The following is a 23,635-nucleotide window of genomic DNA, read 5'->3' on the forward strand; positions in this document are numbered from 1 at the left end:
TTGACCATAAATGTGGATCCATTAGATAGATTCTTCAATTCTAATGCTCCATGTTCTGCAACTTTGATTACTTCAAATGGTCCACTCCATCTGGACTTCAATTTTCCAGGAAATAGGTGTAATCTTGAATTAAATAATAACACCTGGTCTCCTTCTTTAAATGATTTGATTCGGATTTGATTATCATGCCATTTCTTAGTTCTTTCCTTATATAACTTGGCATTTTCATATGCTAATAATCTGATCTCATCAAGTTCATTCAACTGAAGTTTCCTTTTGTAACCAGCCTTGCTTGAATCAAAATTCAAAGACTTTATTGCCCAATATGCTTTGTATTCCAATTCTAGGGGTAGGTGACATGCCTTACCATAGATTAAACGATATGGAGACATCCCAATTGGTGTCTTAAATGCCGTTCTATACGCCCAAAGTGCATCATCGAGTTTAAGTGACCAATCCTTACGTGATGAATTGACCGTTTTTTCCAAAATCCACTTAAGCTCGCGATTGGAGATTTCCACTTGACCGCTAGTTTGTGGATGATACGGAGTAGATACCTTGTGATGTACTCCATATTTCCTCAAAAGACTTTCAAATGATCTATTTAAAAAGTGCGTACCTCCATCACTTATGATTGCTCTGGGAACCCCAAATCTGGTAAATAATGCTTTTAAGAATTTTACCACTGTATTGGCGTTGTTTGTGACACAAGCTTGTGCTTCCACCCACTTGGAAACGTAGTCAACAGCTACTAAGATATAACTTTTACCTTGTGAAATAGGGAATGGTCCGATGAAGTCGATTCCCCATACATCGAATATCTCTACCTCGAGTATGTTGGATAAAGGCATTTCATCTTTTTGACTTATGTTGCCAACCCGTTGACACCTGTCACAATGAGACACAAATATACGAGCATCGTGAAATAGAGTGGGCCAATAAAAACCACTTTCCAAAACCTTTGAAGCAGTTCTATTTGCTCCATGATGCCCTCCATATGGACTAGAGTGACAATGCATAAGTATATCTTGTATTTCAGTTTCCCCTACACACCTTCTAATCATATCGTCCATACATATCTTGAACAAGAATGGTTCGTCCCATAAGAAATTTTTAGCATCTGCATAGAACTTCTTCTTTTGTGCATAAGTCATATCTGGAGGTATGATGTTAGAAGCTAGAAAATTTGCAATGTTAGCATACCAAGGTGTGTGAACATGTTGTACTAACATCAAATTCTCATCTGGAAAACTTTCATTTATAATTGTAGTTTCTCCTATTGGTCCTTCTTCATTTTCCAGACGTGATAAATGATCAGCAACTAAATTTTCAGAACCCTTTTTATCTCTAATTTCAATGTCAAATTCTTGTAATAATAATACCCATCGAATAAGACGTGGTTTTGCATCTTTTTTAGCAAACAGGTATTTTAATGCAGAATGATCAGTATAGACTATGACTTTGGCTCCTAAAAAGTATGATCTGAATTTATCACATGCATATACTACAGCCAACATTTCCTTCTCAGTAGTTGTATAGTTTATTTGAGTACTAGTTAGAACATGGCTAGCATAGTATATCACATGCAACTTTTTCTCATGTCTTTGGCCTAATACACAACCAACAGCAACATCACTAGCATCACACATTATTTCAAATGGTAATCCCCAATTGGGTTTTGCTATAATAGGTGCACTTACTAATGCATTCTTTAAAGTATTAAAAGCTTCCAAACATTCTGGAGAAAAATCAAAAGATGCATCTTTAACAAGTAAGTTAGTTAGAGGCTTAGCAATGATAGAAAAATTTTTTATAAATCTTCTATAAAATCTTGCATGGCCTAGAAAAGATCTTATACCTTTAACCGTAGTGGGAGGAGGTAACTTTTCTATGGCTTCTATCTTTGCCCTATCTGTCTGGATTCCTTCCTTACTTATTTTGTGCCCTTAAACAATGCCCTCATCAACCATAAAGTGGCATTTCTCCCAATTCAAAACCAAGTTAGCACTTTCACATCTTGACAATACAAGATCTAGATTTTTCAAACAATCTTCAAATGAATCACCATACACAAAAAAGTCATCCATAAAGACATCCATAATTTCTTCTAAGTAATCATTAAAAATCGCGGTCATGCAACGTTGAAATGTTGCAGGTGCATTGCATAATCCAAAAGGCATGCGCCTATATGCAAATGTACCAAATGGACAAGTAAATGTGGTCTTTTCTTGGTCATTCGGAAAGATATAAATCTGAAAATATCTCGAATATCCATCGAGAAAACAATAGAAAGCATGACCAGCAATTCTTTCTAACATTTGATCTATGAATGGTAACGGAAAATGATCTTTTCTTGTGGCTGAATTAAGTTTTCTATAATCAATACATACCCTCCAACCTGTAGTGGTCCTAGTAGGAATTAGTTCACCATCTTCATTTTTTACTACAGTCATTCCTCCCTTTTTAGGCACACATTGGATTGGACTAACCCATTGGCTATCCGAAATTGGGTATATTATTCCTGCATCTAGCAATTTGATAATTTCTTTCTTCACTACTTCTTTCATATTAGGATTAAGTCTCCTTTGTCTTTCTGCCTTAGGTATATGTCCATCCTCAAGATTGATATAATGCATGACTCGATTTGGACTTATCCCCTTAAGATCAGAAATTTGCCATCCTATACTCTTAATCCTATTTCTAACAATTTTTAACAAGTCATTTTCTTGATCTATAGTTAATTTGTTAGAAATAATTATAGGAAGAGTGTGATCTTTACCTAAGAAAGCATATCGTAGATGATTCGGTAACTCTTTAAGATCTATTGTTGGTGGAACTTCAATTGATGGTGGTAAAGGTTCATGCTCCCTAAGTAACATTTCAGGTCTTAAATTTATAAACTCCTCTTCTTTATTATTCACATTTTCTTCCTCAAAATTTTCCTTATCTTCCAAAGCAAACATTTCTTGTATGCAGACATCAACTACATCAATTCTCATGCAATTCCCCTCATCCATAGGATATTTCATAGCTTTATCTATATGAAATTCAATGACATCATCACCTATCCTAAGGACTAATTTTCCTTCTGAAACATCAATTAATGCCCTCCCTGTGTTCATAAATGGTCTTCCTAAAATAAGAGGACAATTTTCATCATAAACAAAGTCAAGTATGACGAAATCAGTTGGAAAAATAAATTTGTCAACCTTAACAAGCACATCCTCAATGATACCATAAGGTCTTTTAATAGTTTGGTCAGTAAGTTGTAAAACCATATTAGTTCTTTTAACTTCATCCTCTAATCCCAATTTCTTAAAGAGAGATAATGGCATCAAATTAATACTTGCTCCTAAATCACACAGGCATCTAGGAAAATCTACTTTACCTAATTTACATGGTATAGTGAAACTCCCTAGATCTTTGAGTTTAGTAGGTAACTTACTTGAGATTATGGAACTGCAATCCTCAGTTAGAGTGACTGTCGACACATCTTCCCAACTACGTTTCTTTGAGATCAATTCTTTAAGGAACTTACCGTAATTTGGAATTTGTGTGATAGCTTCCATAAGTGACATGTTGATATGCAAATTTTTCAGTTTATCAATAAAATTTAAGAACTGCTTATCTTGCTCCTGCTTCTTGAGCCTTTGCGGAAAAGGTGGCCTAGATTGATAAATTTTAATGTTGTCCTTCTCCGTGTCCTTTCCTTTTTCTTGTCCTCTTGATCCTGCACTATTTACTTCACTGCTTGGTTCACCAACCGGCTCCACAGTTACATTATTCAAAATATTAGCATCAATACCCGAAGGAACTATTTTATCTACTATTTTTCCACTTCGTAAGGCAATGGCGCTCACATTCTCCCTAGGATTCTTTTCTGTATTACTAGGAAGATTTCCCACTTCACGTGAGGAAATAGCACTTGCAAGTTGCCCTACTTGTACCTCCAAGTTATGTATAGATGATGAATGATTTTTGAATAACTTATCAAACTTTGATTCTAACCATTTAAAGCTATCATCCTGACTACTCATCTTTTGGTTAAATCCCTCCAGAAATTTATCAATTTTATTAGTCAATTGTCCCAGTCTATCTTGATATTGACTACCCTGATTGCCTCTATCCTGATTGCCTCTATCCTGATTATCATGATTTCTCCAAAAAGAGTTATGATAATTACGATTTTCAGCATTATAAGTATTTGAATATGGACCACGAACTTGTCCTTGGACATAATTCACTTGTTCCTCCATAACCGGATGCTTATAATTACATTCATTTGACACATGCCCATTTTGACCGCAATTGTCACAAATAAGAGATGTTGATTTACTTATGTTTAAGTTATCAATTTTATAAGACAAAGCAGAAATCTGTGCTTGCATCATAGTTAAGGGGTCTAATTCATGCACTTTCTTTGCTGAATTTTTTGAAGAAGAAGAAGACTCATTACTAACAGTAGAATGACTTACCTGAACCCTTTCAGTTGGCCATATGCTATTATTGTTGGCCATTTCTTCTAGTAACTCAATTGCATCATTAGTAGTCTTCTTCATTAATGATCCTCCTGCCATAGCATCTATAGTTCCCCTTGTAGATGGTGTTACCCATTGTAGAAGGTTTGAATCAATATATTTTGGGGAAGGCCATGGTGTGGGCAAACTCGTTGGAGCTCTTTGTAGCGATCCCATGCCTCATATAAGGATTCATTTTCATGTTGGGTAAATGAGGTTATTTCTTTGATAAGCCTAGCGGTTTTCGCTAGTGGGAAATATTTAGACAGGAAGGCTTGGGCTAATTCTTCCCACGTAGTGATAGAGTTTGGTGGTAATGAATTTAACCAAGCTTTTGCCTTGTCTTTCAATGTGAAAGGAAATAGACGTAACTTGATAGCATCTGCTGGTACTGAATTCATCTTGAATGTATTACAGATCTCAAGAAAACTGGCTATATGTGAATTAGGATCCTCATTTGACAATCCGTAGAACTGAACACTATTTTGAAGCATTTGTAATAAAGCAGGTTTAATCTCAAACTGGTTAGCATTCACCGGTGGACGTACTACTCCCTTTTGTGAACCATTTAAACTTGGAGTAACAAAGTCCATCAACCTCTGTGGCGGATTTCCATCACCCATGACTCTTGAATTCTTCTTTTCTTTTTCTTCTTTCGTTGTGAAAGGAACTGTTCAATCTCAGGTTGATAATCCTCCAATTCACTATTTGAAGATCTGGTGCTTGGCATATGAGGTGTGTAAATAATGTGTTTCTGCAAAATTTTGAATCAATTATAAGTAAGTATATTAATTAAAACAAGCTATAAATCATATATAAGAATATTTCGTTAAATGACAGAACACCGTTCCCGGGCAACGGCGCCAAAAACTTGTTGCGTCTCTTTTGAGTTCCCGCAAGTATACGGATCGCAACGTAGTAATAAAAGATCGATCCCACGAGGAACGGGTTGAGTACACTTGCTACTTTATTCTTACTGATATGTTTATAGGAATACAAATATAAAATAGTTCTAAGGAATTTCTTAGTTATTCTAGATCTAATGATTATTCAACTTCAGAGAATAATGTGCATTAAAATACTTAGAATAATTAATCATAAAGACAAATGTGTAGTAAAATACTTAGACTAATTAATTGTACACAGGATTTTCCTTTTCTATGCAAAAGCTTGTAATATTCAATAAAGAATCTCTTAATTACATATGGTATAATATAATTCAACTTCTCAGTATAGAATTATATTATCTATTATATGTATTTCTACATATAATAAAATCCCTATCTTGTTAAATATTAAACCTAATTCTTATTCTTTGATTATTTCAATAAGACAGATTTAATTTCAACAGAAATAAGTAAAATATGCATATGTAAATTCAACTCAATGAATTAAATCTCTTTGATCTTTACTAAACTATTTCCTTCTGAGAATATAATCTAGTAACTTTGATTAAGCAAAGATCAAAAGATAACTTAAGGAATTTTTATTGAATACTACCAATTAAAATTGTTGCTTTGTATAGAAGAATTATGAAGACCAACATATAACAAGTCTATAAAACAAGAGAAAGAAGTAATCAAACTCAAGCCTCCGGAGGGCGTCACACCTCGAGGAACTTCTTGGTGTTCTTGGCACAATCAATAACAAGTGACTTTCGTCAATCTTGCTCTAAGTACTACTAACACACTTCTCCTAATACAATCTAAGTATTTTTTGTGAATCTAACTCTGAGATAAGAATCAATTTTGTATATCTCTCTTCACTTTGATTGCTATTTATAGAGGAGGAGAGTGATGGTGGTTTTGGTAGTGATTGGTTGGCCAAGAGGTGCTTGAGGTGACTTCTCTTGGGAAGAGTCCTGACCTGTGCTTGGAAAGATATGATTTTCTGATGAAAAGGCATCAATTACGTCTTCTGGAAATCTCGACTCGCGCTCGCGCTGGTAAAGGTCGCGCTCGCGACTTCTGCTTCAAATGCTTCTGCCTCTCAAAAGTTCTTTTCGCGCACGCGCATATGGAAGTCGCACTCGCGACTTTCGCTGGCAAACTTTCTGACTCTCAAAGGTGCTTTCTCGCGCCCGCGTATATGAATATCGCGCTCGCGCGTTTCGCTGGCAATGTTTCTGACTCTCAAAGGTGTTTTCTCGCGCCCGCGTATATGAATATCGCGCTCGCGTCTTTCTGGTCCAATTGCTTCTGAAACTCAGATCTGCTTGTCGCGCCCGCGTATATGAATGTCGCGCTCGCGACGTGGGCATTTTTCTTTGTTGCGACTTGCTTGAACGCGCGAAGGCTGGATCAAGGAATTCTTCTATCTTTTTAACTTGTTTTGACCCTATTTTTGTATAGAACAAGTCTTTGCTCCAACTTTGTTCCTGCAATTCACTTTAAAACAAAACAACACGAACAAACGTAAAATGTACAAAAACAATCATGCATTCATGCAATTTATATCGAAATAACATAACAAGATTTGCCCGCTTTGCGAGGCTATCACTTAAGAACTGGGACAATGTTCGCCAACCATTCTGGATAGTGAACCACTTCTAGAAATCTTGCATCTATCTGCTTGGTTACTTCCTCTTTAATCTTCTCGGTCAATTCTAGTCTCAACCTTCTTCTCTTCTGTTTCACTGGCTTGGCTCCAGGATACAGAGGAATTGTGTGCTCAACTATGGACCTGTCTATCCCTGGCATGTCCTCATAACTCCATACGAAGGCTTCCTTTTTATCCATGAGTAGACTTTGAAATTTTGTGTTTAACCTTGGCATTAGGTTTGGCCTAATTAATAGAATTCGTGAATTATCATCTTTTGTGCCAATATTAAATTCAAGCATGCATGATGAGTTAATGTCAAATATGCGCAAGTGCTTATCTACTCGATGAATGGAACCATCAGGAAAGACATCAAATAAGTAAGCAAAATTAAAGTTCATTTCATTAAATAGCATGGACAGTTCATTACAATCAACTCGTCCTTAACAGAAATAGTAACATCAGAAGAGGCTTCAGCTTCTTCAAAGCTTTCCTCAATGCAGGCTCAGATTGCTTTCAATACTTGTTCAGCAGGGTCCTCTTCTTCTTTATCAGTGCTTGCCTTCCCTCTTTGGTCAATCATAGGTCAGGTACATAAGATGATAACAGAATTCAACAATGACATCCTCTAGTCAATAATCTTCTTAAGGTTAACTGCAATGCTGTAATTACTGACAATGGAGTCTGGGGATCAAACACGGTTGTTAGAAACAATAGGGTGAGATTATGGCATCTGGCATCAAAAGGTTTCTAAGTGATCTCTCATCAAAAGAAATAGAGATCAAAGTGGCCATCTTTGCAGGCAAATGCTCAAAAGAAATAGAGTAGCTCATTTTTTAGCTAAGAAAGCTCTCTTTCTAGTTATGAGGAGCTCCTATGAATTAATGAAGTTCCCTCATCTTTAGATATTCTTGTTCATGCTTATTTAGCCCCTTTTAATTTATAATATCTTCTACATCATCCTCAAAAAAAAAAAATCATAAAAATAAAATATCGATTAAGAAAATAACAAAATAGAACTATTCTAATTTATGTGGCCTAATATATCATATTACCCTAAACTTTATAGGTTTTGCTATTTCATCCTATTTTAACCTTATTGTTAAATTTAGCCAAATTTCAACCTTTTGTAGTAATAGTACCCTCATTTGCAATTAATGATAGAATCGCAAATTAAAAAAGGCAATAAATTGTACACCTATAATAAAGTTACTATCTATAATTTCAAAAAGGCAATAAACTGTACACCTATAATTATGCAAAATTGTCATTCAAATAAAACTCCACTTTAAATCAATCAGGTGTAGTTGGATTAGTTTTTTAACTAGTGTAAGGAGTTAGAGGTTTTGAGTTTGAGTCCTCTTGACTACAAAAGTTTCACCAATTTGGAGAGTTAAGAAGAAAACTATCCTTGATGTATAGTCAATCATATTATTTTGATCTATTGGACCTCCTATTGAATAAAAAACACCATATGACACTTAAAAACGATTAAAGAATGTTGTTTAAAATTTTGTCACATTCCTTTTTCCTTTAATTTTAATTGCAAATTGATAGAGAAAGAATGCTTGAGATTAGAGTTGTTTAGAGACATAAAAGATAACCTAATCAAATTAAAGAGTATTTATTATAATTTAAGTGATTTAATTTTTTTAAAATTTAATTAAAGTGTAAAAACTTGAAAAAATTATAGAGTATTTATTATGATTTAAGTAATTTAATTATTTTTTAAAATTTAATTAAAGTGTAAAAGCTTTAAAAATTAAAGAGTGTTTATTATAATTTAAGTGATTTAATTGTTTTTTAAAATTTAATTAAAGTGTAAAACTTTGAAAAAAAAAGTGGACAAAGGATATTTAAAATGTTTTGAGATAAGATATATTATCTTTCTTCTAGCAACAAATCCTTTAAAGTTGTTCCGAATCAATACAGGGGAAAAGAAAATTAGAAGAGGCAAAAACGGTGATGTGAAATGGAAAAACAAAAAAAAACACTCTAATGCTAAGCTTTTCCAACAGTAAAAGATATCGTCCATCGGTGACCACTTAAAAGATATCGACCATTGGGTTTGATTCCCACTAAATACACCTGCATAAAGGGGTGAAGAGCTTTAACTGTGACTAAACTCTGAGCTGAATTAGACGGTCTCTAATGATAAGGTCCGAATACCGGTGGTTTACACCATAAAAAATTAAGGGTGCCTATACTAATATTCAATTCCAAATCATTTTAATTAAGCAAGTTTAGCAATTTAAGCCTTAAATATCAAAGAAGATTATTGAAGAAAATAATTAAGAAATAAAAATAATAATTTATTTTCCTTAATTGGTGGCTTTTTGGCTTTTTTTTTTTTAATTTCTTATCCATGCGTGATAAATATCAATATTTTATTCAGCTAGAAAATGAATAATTATTCAATTTCACTTTTTAGTATAATACTAATTTTTTTATGATATGTGTTGCACATTGACAGCTTATTTCGCAAGTGTATGAATCACTACAAGTAATATATGAATGAGTAAGATATCGTTCCCACGAGGATTGTAATCCAAGTACCAAAATTGTGTTATCTTGTTATTATTTAAACGATAATTAAGAGAATTGTTGTATAAATGTAAAATAAGCCAGAGTCAAGTAAATAAAAATTGATTAAAGGGAATCAAGGATTTGAAACTACTAGGGGTTTTGATTTCACTTAATTCTTTCCAATTTATTTCATTAGTTCATTAATCAATTTAATTATTCAAGTAGGGGAAACAACTCTGAATTCACTAACAAGCTCTTCCAATGTATTGCTAGCTATTTTAATTCCATTTAATTACCTATCTTCCAATAGCGCAATCAAATATGAATTAAATCATTGAGTTATGTAGCTGTTTATGAATTTATAATTTAAGGTTGATAAATCATAAAAAAACCCCATGAGTCAAACCATATAGCTTCCGCATCAAGTTATTATTCTCATGTGTTTTATTAACCTTTTCATATCAAAGATCCTTCTTCCGATAGTGATAATTGAAATAAATCGATCTAGGGGAAAATTCTGCCTAGAAGCATTAAGTTCATTAATAAATCATAACTTGATTAAGGAAAAATAAATCTAATTGCATAAATTGGAAAAGAGATTAAGCTACATCAAACCCCCTAGTATAAGAGTTTAGTTACACATAGTCCTTAAATAAAACTCAACAATACTTGATAAATATTCTATAATCAATAAGGATAATGAAAGAAACAAACAAGATTAAGAGTTTAGAAATAAGAACTAGTGATAAGTTGCTTGGATGGCTTCCTTGAAACTTTGCACAACTCTTGAATACTTAACTTCCAAGAATAAAACTATATACAAGCTATAAAATGACAGATGGGAGAAGAGATGTAGAATATGGGATGCCTTTGGAATGGCTCCTTCCCCTCTTTATATAGACTTCTTGGGGGAACAATCCTTATGCTTTAATGAGTAAAGTCCAACTTTGTGAGGTGGAAAAGTTCTAAATCAAGCCATAAATTGCTCTCAATTATGGCTTTGCAAATGCATGTGGTTGAACTTTGACTGGCATGTGAAGAGAGTATCCAAAGTATCTTGTGAAAATGGTAGGAATTAGTTGGCTACTTTTGACTTAAATTCAAGATTTCTTGATTGGCATGGGCGTGCTAGGCTCTGGAAGTATGAGGTTCTTAGCACGTGCCGTGTTGATCAGCACGGTCTAGGGAAGTTCCAGAGCACGGGCGTGCGTACTAGCACGGCTTGGGGCGTGCACCTCTCTGGAAGTCTGGAACATAGGTAGCACGAGCGTGCTTTAGCTGCACGGGCTAAGTCTTTGTTTCCAGTGCGTGCACGGTAGTGCGCCTTAGCACGGGCTTGGGCGTGCGCTTCTCTGGAAGTCCAGGGCAATTGTGGCACGGGCGTGCGGCTCAGCATGGGCTGGGGCGTGCGCGCCTTTCACTCTTTGCTTTGTTTTGCCTTGCATTTGGCACAGTCGTGCGTCTTAGCACGGGTTGGAGCGTGTCAATTATGTTTTGCCTTATTTTTGTCTTTTTCTTGCAAAATCCTACACTTTTCCTCAAAATCAAGTGAGTTGTGTTTCAAGGAAGCTTTTAAGTAAAAACATAACAATATTACATAAAAACTAATTTAGATAAATTAAAAATGCTAGGAATCTTAGTGAAAATTATAATAAAAACACTATAAAAATTAATACTATCAAAATTCCCCAAACTTAAACTATTGCTTGTCCTCAAGCAAATAAATACTAAAATGCTGGCTCAAAATAGTCTGGAATAATTATTCACGAATTTAATAAATATCCAATTATTAACATAAGAGTAAATTATATGTTTCCTGTGTTAATTATTTTCTAGCCAAAATTTAAATTTTTAATAGAACATATTCTTTTTATTAAACATGAGTTAACAAAATCGTAAGTACTTAGGACAAATTTAGCACACATGTAATATTTCTCATCTCAAGATATTTTTAGGTAACCTATTTCTATCACACAAAGTGGTTGCATTTTATGCTCCATACCACTTATATATATATGGGAATATAAGCAATAAGTAGTTGCATTTTATGCTCCATACCACTTTGTTTAGAACGGATTTCCGCTATTCCCTCAATCTTGCTTTTTCATAGAACATAATACCTTCATCCTTTATTGACTTGAAACATACCATGTATTATGCTAAACAAAGGTTGTTGTTAAAAATCTTAGAAACAAATGGTTAAATCAAAGAAGTATGTTGAGTTAAAAATAGAATTTTTGGTTAAAAGCAATTAATTGTTGGAAACAAAATTAATTTAATCAAAGGCTAATGAATTTAAGATAAATTTTAAATTTGATCATAATTATTCCATACTTATTTTTTTTATTAAAACAAAACAAAAATCATGAGAATTTTATAGTTTAGATAGAATGTCCTCCCCCAACTTAATTAACCACATTGTCCACAATGAGCTAGATGCAATTCCCCAAACTTATGGTATTATGGAAACTTCAATAAAGAATAAGTGGAGAAGAATACCAGCATTGATTTGAGACAATATAAGGAAGTGGGGCGGCGAAGTTCAGCCAAGCTATAATGTTAGAAACATATTAAAGATGCCAAAATATTAAAATTGAAAAACAATTAAAATCCCAAGTATGTAAACTGCAACTGACTAAAATTTAAAGTATTCAAACAAAAACCAATGTGAAATGTTCAACACACAGAAAAATAAGAAGGAATAACCAAAATGATGTGAAATCTATCAGGCCTCTGGTGGTGGAGGTGGAGGAGGCTACAGCAACTGAATCACAGTCTGAAGCTGAGTGGAGAGCCCCTGATAGTGAACCTGCAGTGTGTCCAAGCCAGAATTGAGGTTGCCGTGCATGTCAGTAATCGTTGATTCCATGCCAGTAAGCCGAGTGTCGAACACATCCATGCGAGAAAGCAGTCGTGCAAGCACCTCATCATTGGACACAGTGGAAGTGCCCTGGAATAAAGGTCCAGCTCCGGAGGTACCTACACCAAAATCAAAACCAGAGAAAGGAGGTGGCTTATCCTCCTCTATATTAGCTGCTGCAGGTGCGTTATCATCGGAATTTGCTGCTGGGGCACCTATTACTCGGTATGAATCACCAAACTTCTCCACATTCTTCATGTGAATCATGAGATCAATGCTAATTTAGTCCCTCTACTGCCTCCGAGACTGTCATAAATGGGTCTAGCCGGATTCCAGGCCCGTAGATAGGTAGCAATGTGTGTAACAAAGCAACCTATCATAATGGCTCCCTTATCGGCTCTTGCGACTCGAGCCCACTTTTGACATAACCAATACCCAACATTGAGCAGCACTCCATTATTAATAGCCCATAGAAAATAAAGTTCATTTCGTCCCAAAACTCCCTCACTCTCATTTTGTCCAAAGATCATATGAACTAAAAATTTATGGATATATCTTAAGGCAGGAATTTTCAATTTGGATGCTTTAGATACCCTAGCATTGTAAGTGCCTTCTCCTGCCAATTGATCCCACCTACGACGATCCATATTATCTGCAGGGACTTGGTTAACTGCATTTTCGGTGGGAAAACAAAAAATGTGACTAACTTCATCGATTGATAGTTTATAATTTCTTCCAAGTAATCTAAATTTAATTTTATTCCGAAAAAATTCAGCTGGAAATTTAATCGATGCGGAAAATGAACTTAAAAATTCTAAGGTCAAAGGAGGATACACAGGGTCTTTCATTTCTATAAAAGTTCCCCACCCGACACACTTTAAAGGTTCAATCATAGAATCCTTAAGCCCAACAATTGATAAAGCATCAATATCTATAAACTTATTTGGCAAAATGGGGCGGGACAGAAGTTTATTATACCTCTCCAACTGGTCGTCAGAACCCATATCAAACGGAGGAAGTGGTGGACTGTCAGAAGGTGGAGAGATCATGGAAGATCGTGTGGTGGAGCCGCGTCTAGATGCTATAGATGAAGAAGGCCTGCTGCGCTTGTACCTGGGAGGCATGATGATGAAAAATATGGAAGAAAATCAGAGAGAAATGAAAGAAAATGAGAGAAAACGAGAGAAAATGAGAGAAATGAGACAGGAAGGCTGCTAGCGGCTAGGGCATGCAAAGCTGAATGAAACAAAATTAGGGCGTGCTATTTAAATAAAGTAGTGCGCACGGCCGTGCGGTTCAGCACGATCCAGACCGTGCTCTCTTCTGGAAGTAGATTTGGTAGTGGGCACAGGCGTGCTGGATGGCACGGCCTGGGGCGTGCATCTCTCTGGAAGTCCAGTCCAAGCGGGCACGGGCGTGCGATGATGCACGGCCTGGGGCATGCGCGTGTTTTCCCTGCACACCAAAGATTACTTACCTCGCACGGGCGTGCCAATGGTTCTGCATGGGGCGTGCTTATGTGGCACGGCCGTGCTTCGGGGCATGGTTCAAGGCGTGCTACCCTCTGATTCTCATTTTTCAATTTTTTTTCTTTGATACACGATCATGCTAAGTGGTATGGCCAGGGCGTGCTGCCTCTTGTTATTCCTATAAATCGAATAAAACAAACAACAAGCATATAAAACAAAACAATCAAAATGAAAATGGGTTGTCTCCCATAAGCACTTTTGTTTAACGTCGTTAAGTTCGACGTACTGAACCTGATTCAAGCTAATCAAGACTAATAGCGGTTTTAACGGGATCAAAATTTCCACCTTGGTGAACCTTTAAACGGTGAGCATTAACCTTGAAACGTCGGTCACCATCCATTATCTCAACTGCTCCATGCGGGAAAATTTCCTTAATCGTGAATGGGCCAGACCATCTTGAGCGCAGTTTCCTAAAAAAAGGCGGAGTCTAGAGTTGTAGAGTAATACCTGTTGGCCTACCCTTAGATTCTGCAGAATGATATGCATATCATGCCACTGTTTTGTGCGGTCTTTGTAGATTTTGGCATTTTCATAAGCATGGAGCCTCATTTCATCCATCATGTTTAATTGAAGCAACCTCTTTTGACCAACTTCTTTAGTATCAAAGTTAAGGAATTGGATTGCCCAATATGCCTTGTGCTCCAGCTCGACAGGGAGGTGACAAGCCTTACCGTATACCATTCGATATGGTGACATGCCAATTGGTGTTTTGAATGCAGTTCTGTAGGCCCAAAGAGCATCATCGAGCTTCTTGGACCAGTCCTTCCTTGATTGGCCAACTGTTGTCTCCAAAATTTTTTTAATTTCCCGGTTCGTGACTTCTACTTGCCCACTCGTTTGAGGGTGATATGGGGTACCTACACGATGAGTAACACCATATCTGGAAAGTAGGGAGTCAAGGTACTTGTTACAGAAGTGCTTACCTCCATCTATGATTATTGCTCTTGGAGTACCATGTCATGTGAAAATATATTTCTTGATGAAGCTCATCCCACTTTTGGCATCATTATTGGGAAGGGCAACAGCTTCTGCCCATTTTGACACATAGTCCACCGCCACTAGGATGTATTGGTTTGAGTATGATGATGGAAAAGGTCCCATGAAGTCCAGACCCCAAACATCGAAGATTTCGACTTCAAGAATGCTATTCAAGGGCATCTCATGTCTCTTTGAAATGTTACCTAACCTTTGACAACAATCACAAAGATGAACATAGTTAAAAGCATCCTTAAATAGATTAGGCCAATACAAACCGCTTTCCAATATACACGCTGCTGTCTTGATTGCTCCAAAATGCCCTCCACATTCCATTGAATGGCAAAATTTAAGGACACTTTCCATTTCACTTTCCGGTATACACCGCCGGAATAGCTGATCACTACAACATTTGAACAAAAAGGGCTCCTCCCAATAGTAATATTTGATATCATGGAAGAATTTTTTCCTTTATTGATAAGAAAAGTTGGGAGGAGTGATTTTGCAAACAAGATAGTTAACTATATCAGCATACCAGGGGGCTTGAGTATTTGCCATTAGCAAAAGTTGCTCATGGGGAAAGCTTTCATTGATTTGTAGCTTAGTTGTATCCTCTTCCCCCAACTCTAGCCTGGAAAGGTGGTCAGCCACAAGATTCTCGGTTCCCTTTTTGTCGCGAATTTCTAGATCAAATTCCTGCAATAAGAGAACCCAACGAATTAGTCTCGATTTTGCATCTTTCTTTTCTAGCAAATATTTGATAGCTGAGTGATCTGTGTAAACTATTGTTTTGGCTCCAATTAAATAGGCCCTGAATTTGTCAAAAGCAAAAACAATAGCTAACAATTCTTTTTCAGTAGTTGCATAATTTAATTGCGCATCATTCAATGTGCGACTAGCATAATAGATAACATGCAACTTCTTTTCCTTTCGTTGCCCAAGAATGGCTCCAACAGCATGATCACTAGCATCACACATAAGTTCAAACGGAAGAGTCCAATCTGGCGTAGTGATGATAGGTGCTGAGATCAATTCCCTTTTTAACCTATTAAAAGCATCTAAACACTCTTTGTCAAAATCAAAAGGAACATCTTTAACTAACAAATTACAAAGAGGATTTGTGATTTTCGAGAAATCTTTGATAAACCTTCTATAGAACCCTGCATGACCAAGAAAACTCCTTATCCCTTTCACTGAGTTAGGAGGAGGAAGTTTTTCAATTACCTCGATTTTGGCTTTGTCTACTTCAATTCCCTTTTGAGAGATCTTATGCCCTAAGACAATACCTTCACTAACCATAAAGTGACATTTTTCCCAATTTAAAACAAGGATAGTGTCTTCACATCGTTGCATTACTAAAGATAAATTATGAAGACATGCATCGAAAGAAGAACCAAATACAGAGAAGTCATCCATAAATATCTCAATAGATTTCTCTACCATATCAAAAAATATGGACATCATGCATCTTTGGAAAGTTGCAGGGGCATTGCATGGTCCAAAAGGCATTCTCCTATAGGCAAAGGTGCCATAAGGACAAGTGAAAGTAGTTTTCTCTTTATCTTCAAGAGCAATAGGTATTTGAAAGTATCCTGAATAGCCATCCAAGAAATAATAGAAAGGATAACCTGCAAGTCTTTCAAGCATTTGATCAATAAAGGGTAAGGGAAAGTGGTCCTTACGTATTGCTTTGTTCAATTTTCTATAATCTATGCACACACGCCAACCTGTGACTGTTCTAGTGGGAATTAATTCATTGTTTTCATTAAAGATAACAGTCATACCTCCCTTCTTTGGCACAACTTGAACAGGACTTACCCAACTACTATCAGAGATTGGATAGATAATGCTAGCATCCAGAAGTTTTATGATTTCAGTCTTCACTACCTCCTTCGTGTTTGGATTTAATCGTCTTTGATGCTCGATTGAGGGTTTGTAGTCTTCTTCCATCAGGATCTTATGCATGCATGCACTCGGGCTTATCCCTTGTAGATCAGAAATTGACCATCCTATTGCTTTCTTGTGCTTTCGAAGAACCTGCAACAACCCTTTCTCTTGATCCAGCGTTAAGTGAGAGGAAATAATAACAGGAAAGGAGTTGTCCTCACCTAGAAATGAATGCTTCAAATGAGGAGGAAGCTGCTTCAGCTCTTATTTGGGTGGTGTATCTTCTTTTTCTTTTTCTTTTGTATTATTTTCATTATTATCTACGCTATGTAAAGTGTTCTCTACACATTTATCAATTACAACTATTCTAAAACAATCATCACTGTCCATAGGAAGTTTACAAGATTTTAACACATCAAAAACAACTTCTTCTTGACCTACTCTCAATGTCAGTTTCCCATCATGTACATCAATTAGAGCTCTTGCAGTTGCAAGAAAAGGTCTTCCAAGGATCAATGATCCTCCTCTTCCTTCATCAATGTCAAGGATGACAAAATCAACTGGAAAAATGAATTTTCCTACCTTGACTAGTACGTCCTCTACAATTCCTTTGGGGTATTTGATCGATCGGTCAGCCAATTGTAGAGACATCCTCGTTGGCTTGAGCTCCCCCATACCTAGCATTTTAAAAACTTCATAAGACATTAGATTTATGCTAGCTCCTAGGTCAGCTAAAGCCTTTTCAAAATTTAAATTGCCAATATTACAAGGAATAGAAAAACTCCCTGGATCTTTAAGTTTAGGTGGCAATTTATTTTGAATGATTGCATTGCATTCCTCAGTCAGTTTCACCATGCCCTGATCATCAATCTTTCTTTTCTTGCTCAAGATTTCTTTTAAGAACTTTGCATAGCAGGGCATTTGAGCAAGAGCTTCGGCAAAAGGAATGTTGATTTAAAGCTTTTTGAAGACGTCAAGAAATTTCATGAAGCTTTGGTCATCCTGCGTCTTTTTCAGCCTTTGCGGAAATGGAACGGGTGGAACATAGGGTTTCACTTCTTCCTTCTCCACCAGATCAATGATAGGTGCTTTTCTCTCTTCTTCTTGTTCCTTCTCCTTTCTGGGCTTGTCCTCAAATTCTCTGCCACTCCTCAAGGTGATGGCTTGTACCTGTTCTTTAGGATTTTTTTTAGTGTTACTAGGTAACGTACCTTGAGGTCTAGCTGCCATCATGTTTGCAAACTGTCCCATTTGGATCTCTAGATTTCTTATCGCAGCTTATTGGATTTTGTTGTGTTCTCTTCTTTCATTCATGAAATCCATGTGCGATTTCGAAAGGGCAGTAAGGAGATCATCATGAGACTTTTTCTCCGGAGGTAAGAAACCTGGTGGTGCATTTAAAGTGTTATTAGAATTACCATATGAAATATTTGGATGATTTCTCAACCTGTTATCGTAAGGATTCGAATATGGGTAATTCCTTCTCTGTTGGTTCACCACATAGTTTACTTGCTCCAAAGTTTGTGGATTTGCAGAATCTAACATGCATTCTCCAATTCCATGTGGTTCATTACATCTGTCACAAGTTTGTATGATGGAGTTCACAGATTTAGTGGTTAGTAAGTCTAACTTTCTTACCATGTTGTCAACCTTTGCATTTAGTGTTGTGATGGCATCAATTTCATAGATCCCAACAGTTTTTCTTCTTTCAGAACTGCTTTGATAATGGCTATTGCTTGCCATTTCTTCTATTAAATCGTATGCCTCATCGATCTCTTTTCTTCAAAAGATTCTTCTGCAGCTGCATCAAGTGTAATCTTAATATTAGGTGACAATGAATTATAAAAAGTTTGGACTTGTAACCATTTGGGCAAACTATGGTGAGGACATTTTCTCAACAAATCTTTAAATCTTTCCCAAGCTTCATACAAGCTTTCTTGATCATGATGAACAAAGGTCATAATTTCATTTCGTAATTTTGTAGTTTTAGAAGATGGAAAGAATTTTGCTAAAAATTTTTGAGCTAATTCTTCCCAAGTTGTAAAACTTCCAGTGGGACAAGATTGTAACCATGATCGTGCTTTGTCCCTTAAAGTAAAAGGAAAAAGTCTTAATCTAATGGCATCTTCAGAAACACCATTTTGTTTAAAAGTGTCACAAATTTCTAGGAAATTAGTGATATGAGCGTTAGGGTCTTCACTAGGGAGCCCTCCATATTGAATAGAAGTGGAAAGTAATTGAATAATTCCTGGTTTGATTTCAAAGTTATTAGCTTCCACTCTTGGTCTAGTAATGCTAGAGGTAGCTCCATTAAGGGAAGGTGAGGTGTAATCTCGCAATGTGCGGACATTTTGTTGTTGTCTGAGCCGAGGATTTGCAGCAAGAGGTATGTTCGGAAGTTGAGGATTAATTACGTCCATATTTGATTGTTGTTCGGATCTGTTTTCTTGTGCTCTCCTTGCGGCGTTGTTTCTTCTGCAGGTTTTTTCAATTTCTGGATCAAAGATCAGGGGTTCTGTTCTTCCTGATCTTCTTTGCATAAAACCTGAGATGTTCTATAGAAAAATTGAGCGAATAAAAACTAATGAATAAATAAATGTCTAAATTAATAACAAGATAATTTGTATTGATATTGGTTTTACCAATCCCCGGCAACGGCGCCAAAAACTTAACAGCTTATTTCGCAAGTGTACGAATTGCTACAAGTAATATATGAATGAGTAAGATATCATTCCCACGAGGATTGTAATCCAAGTACCAAAATTGTGTTATCTTGTTATTATTTAAACGATTATTAAGAGAATTGTTGTATAAATGTAAAATAAGCCAGAGTCAAGTAAATAAAAATTGATTAAAGGGAATCAAGGAGTTGAAACTACTAGGGGTTTTGATCTCACTTAATTCTTTCCAATTTATTTCATTAGTTCATTAATCAATTTAATTATTTAAGTAGGGGAAACAACTCAGAATTCACTAACAAGCTCTTCCGATGTATTGCTAGCTATTTTAATTCCATTTAATTACCTATCTTCCAATAGCGCAATCAAATATGAATTAAATCATTAAGTTATGTAGTTGTTTATGAATTTATAATTTAAGGTTGATAAATCATAAAAAACCCCCCCATGAGTCAAACCATATAGCTTCCGCATCAAGTTATTATTCTCATGTGTTTTATTAACCTTTTCATATCAAAGATCCTTCTTCCGTTAGTGATAATTGAAATAAATCGATCTAGGGGAAAATTCTGCCTAGAAGCATTAAGTTCATTAATAAATCATAACTTGATTAAGGAAAAATAAATCTAATTGCATAAATTGGAAAAGAGATTAAGCTACATCAAACCCCCTAGTATAAGAGTTTAGTTACACATAGTGCTTAAATAAAACTCAACAATACTTGATAAATATTCCATAATCAATAAGGATAATGAAAGAAATAAACAAGATTAAGAGTTTAGAAATAAGAACTAGTGATAAGTTGCTTGGATGTCTTTCTTGAAACTTTGCACAACTCTTGAATACTTAACTTCCAATAATAAAACTATATACAAGCTATAAAATGAGAGATGGGAGAAGAGATGCAGAATATGGGATGCCTTTGGAATGGCTCCTTCCCCTCTTTATATAGACTTCTTGGGGGAACAATCCTTATGCTTTAATGAGTAAAGTCCAACTTTGTGAGGTGGAAAAGTTCTAAATCAAGTCATAAATTGCTCTCAATTATGGCTTTCCAAATGCATATGGTTGAACTTTGACTGGCATGTGAAAAGAGTATCCAAAGTATCTTGTGAAAATGGTAGGAATTAGTTGGCTACTTTTGACATAAATTCAAGATTTCTTGATTGGCACGGGCGTGCTGCCTGGCACGGTCTGGGGCGTGCCAGGCTCTAGAAGTATGAGGTTCTCAGCACGGGCCGTGTTGATCAGCACGGTCTAGGGAAGTTCCAGAGAACGGGCGTGCGTACTAGCACGGCTTGGGGCGTGCACCTCTCTGGAAGTCTGGAACATAGGTAGCACGGGCGTGCTTTAGCTGCACAGGCTAAGTCTTTGTTTCCAGTGCGCGCACGGTCGTGCGCCTTAGCACGGGCTTGGGCGTGCGCTTCTTTGGAAGTCTAGGGCAATTGTGGCACGGGCGTGCGGCTCAGCATGGGCTCGGGCGTGCGCACCTTTGACTCTTTGCTTTGTTTTGCCTTGCATTTGGCACAGCCGTGCGCCTTGGCACGGCCGTGCGCCTTAGCACGGGTTGGAGCGTGCCAATTATGTTTTGCCTTATTTTTGTCTTTTTCTTGCATAATCCTACACTTTTCCTCAAAATCAAGTGAGTTGTATTTCAAGGAAGCTTTTAAGTAAAAACATAACAATATTACATAAAACTAATTTAGATAAATTAAAAATGCTAGGAATCTTAGTAAAAATTATAATAAAAACACTATAAAAATTAATACTATCACACATTGTGATTAACTTATTTTTTAATTCATTAATTTATTTTTATATTTATACTATGTATAAATGTGAGAACTGAAAAGGAATAATGAGATTTCTTATAATAGCATTAGTTTAATTTGGAATTCCTAATATATCCTTTTAGTTAATTTTTTTATGCATTTTAATTGGAGAAAATAAGTCCATTTATATTTTTCATGCCTTTTAATTGGAGCAAATAGATTTCATTTATCCTTTTGAATATTTTACTCAAATTCATTTTTACATTTTAATTGTAGAAAATATGTATATGCATATTCTCTATTTAATCTTGCAACTTTATTGTCTAATGATTTTTATAATTAATACATTTTGATGTTCCTCGTTATAAGTTCTCATGTGATATTATTATTTAGGAAGTAAATCGAAAATCTTAAGTCAGGTATTGAAAATCAAACTTAAAATATGGATAAATACATTACCATTAGACTCTATCAGTTAAACACAATAAAATTAAAAGAAAATATTTTAAATATATTCTTTCTCTTTGATTTTTAGAGAGGATTGTGCACACTTCGATTTTTTATCACTCTTTTAAAATAGTAGTCCATTTATTTTTTTATTTCATAAAGTATATTAATTAAAAGGGAGAGATATTTTATATCGTTAATTTTAAATGAGTAAAAATACATGTTAATTAATTTTTATTGTTTATAATCAAAATAAATAATAACGTAATTTAATAAAAAAATTATTTAAATAATATATTTATATCCACGCATGATGTGCAGAATTATGAGTAGAATATTAAATATATTTCCTATATTTAAAATATATATTTGAAACAAAATCAAATTCAAAAGAAATTTATATTAAAGAGATGAAAATCTCTTCAACATTTATACTCTAACTCAAGTTGGATAACTTAAGAAAAAAAAAAAAGAAAAAACAACACAAATTTAATTTAGAAAATGATTAATAATATAATGTTTGCCAAGTTATATTGAACTAGCATACTTCAAATTAGATGTTACATTGCAGAACATGTAACAAAAAAAAGTCATATGTATAAAATACAATAAAAATTAATCACTATTAAGAATATGTACTTTAATATTATATAATTAAACAAGTATATAGAATGAGTATATAACGAGGAAAATCAACATGCAACACACATCATACAAGGACTAATAATACTAAGTGCGGTTATAATTTTTCTCTTGTATTGTCTAAATTTTTATATATAACTAGTCTTTTTTATGACGTGCCTCGCATGTTGACTATGCTCGTTATATATTTATACTCATTTAATTTTTTTCTAAAAGTGCCTAGGTCAATCGAAAGTTCAATTCTATATAAACAATTTATATAATATTAAAGCATAAGTTTTTGTTAGATTAATATAAATATAATTGATTAATTTGTATTGAAATTTGTCATACAAGCGACTTGTAATGATACTATTTATTTACTTAATTATATTTTATTTATAATGAAGTGATCTCAAAATAAAATTCAACCCAATCGCTAGACCTAATCTTTAAATCTCTAATATATAAATGCAGATTCTTAAAACCTTAATAAATATCCAAAAAGAAAATCAAGTCATCACTCAATCTTCAACTTCGTGCCCTCAACTCCAAATCAATATCTATATACAACTATAATGAAAAATAATAATAAATTATTTTTTACTTTTGATAAAAAAAGAAATGAGCAAATGATTTGAATTGATAATGGTAATTACTTTGACTATAGTGACAATATTATTTACCCGGTACTTAGAGAAAGGAATATATGCACATACACATAAACTTTTGAAACTCCAAAAAGTGACCCAAAATAAAAATATATAATTCTAGTTTTTTTCCAATTTTATAAATACTATTTTCTTTCAAATCAAACAGATCTAAAATATAATAGAAACATATTAAGAAAATTAAAAATATTTAATTATCAAGAGGCTATCTATTTATTGTAAAGGAGATATAAATCTCTTACTAAATTAAAATGATAGTAATTACAAATAAATTCACTAACGAAAAAGAAAATAAAATAAAATAAACTGTTATTAAGAATAGAACTCTTTTTAGAACTCAATATATAACAAGAAACAAACTATATTAAAAAAATTACCAATTTGAATTTCAAAAATCAACCCCTTATTTAACTGAAAATTATGTAATTTAATGAAATTGATGTTGATGGACAAAAAAAAAAAAAAAGAAGATTATAGCCAAGTCAATAAATAAAAATTACAAAGCAAATAATGATAGGATCTAATTTTGTTTCTCTATTTTTCTAAGTTGCAAATCTAAAATAAATATATAAGTTAATTAATTAATATAAAAGATTACATAAAAGAAACATTAT

The 23,635-nt window shown here is 34.6% G+C and overlaps 2 non-coding genes and 1 pseudogene across 2 annotated transcripts; 2 read left to right on the top strand and 1 right to left on the bottom strand.

Annotated features, from left to right (window-relative positions):
* Positions 1-1,453: 1,453 nt before the first annotated feature.
* On the bottom strand, positions 1,454-5,140 carry LOC149499167 (uncharacterized; annotated as a pseudogene).
* Positions 4,647-4,753, top strand: LOC149499168 (small nucleolar RNA R71). The gene has a single exon (XR_016318985.1). It is a non-coding gene; the product is annotated as a small nucleolar RNA R71 (small nucleolar RNA).
* A 13,564-nt stretch (positions 5,141-18,704) lies between the features above and the next one.
* On the top strand, positions 18,705-18,812 carry LOC149499169 (small nucleolar RNA R71). The gene has a single exon (XR_016319192.1). It is a non-coding gene; the product is annotated as a small nucleolar RNA R71 (small nucleolar RNA).
* The last annotated feature ends 4,823 nt before the right edge of the window (positions 18,813-23,635 follow it).

The sequence above is a fragment of the Jatropha curcas genome, chromosome 1 (assembly GCF_041381405.1).
Source record: "Jatropha curcas cultivar XTBG-Jc1 chromosome 1, XTBG_Jcur_1.0, whole genome shotgun sequence".
NCBI lineage: Eukaryota > Viridiplantae > Streptophyta > Magnoliopsida > Malpighiales > Euphorbiaceae > Jatropha > Jatropha curcas.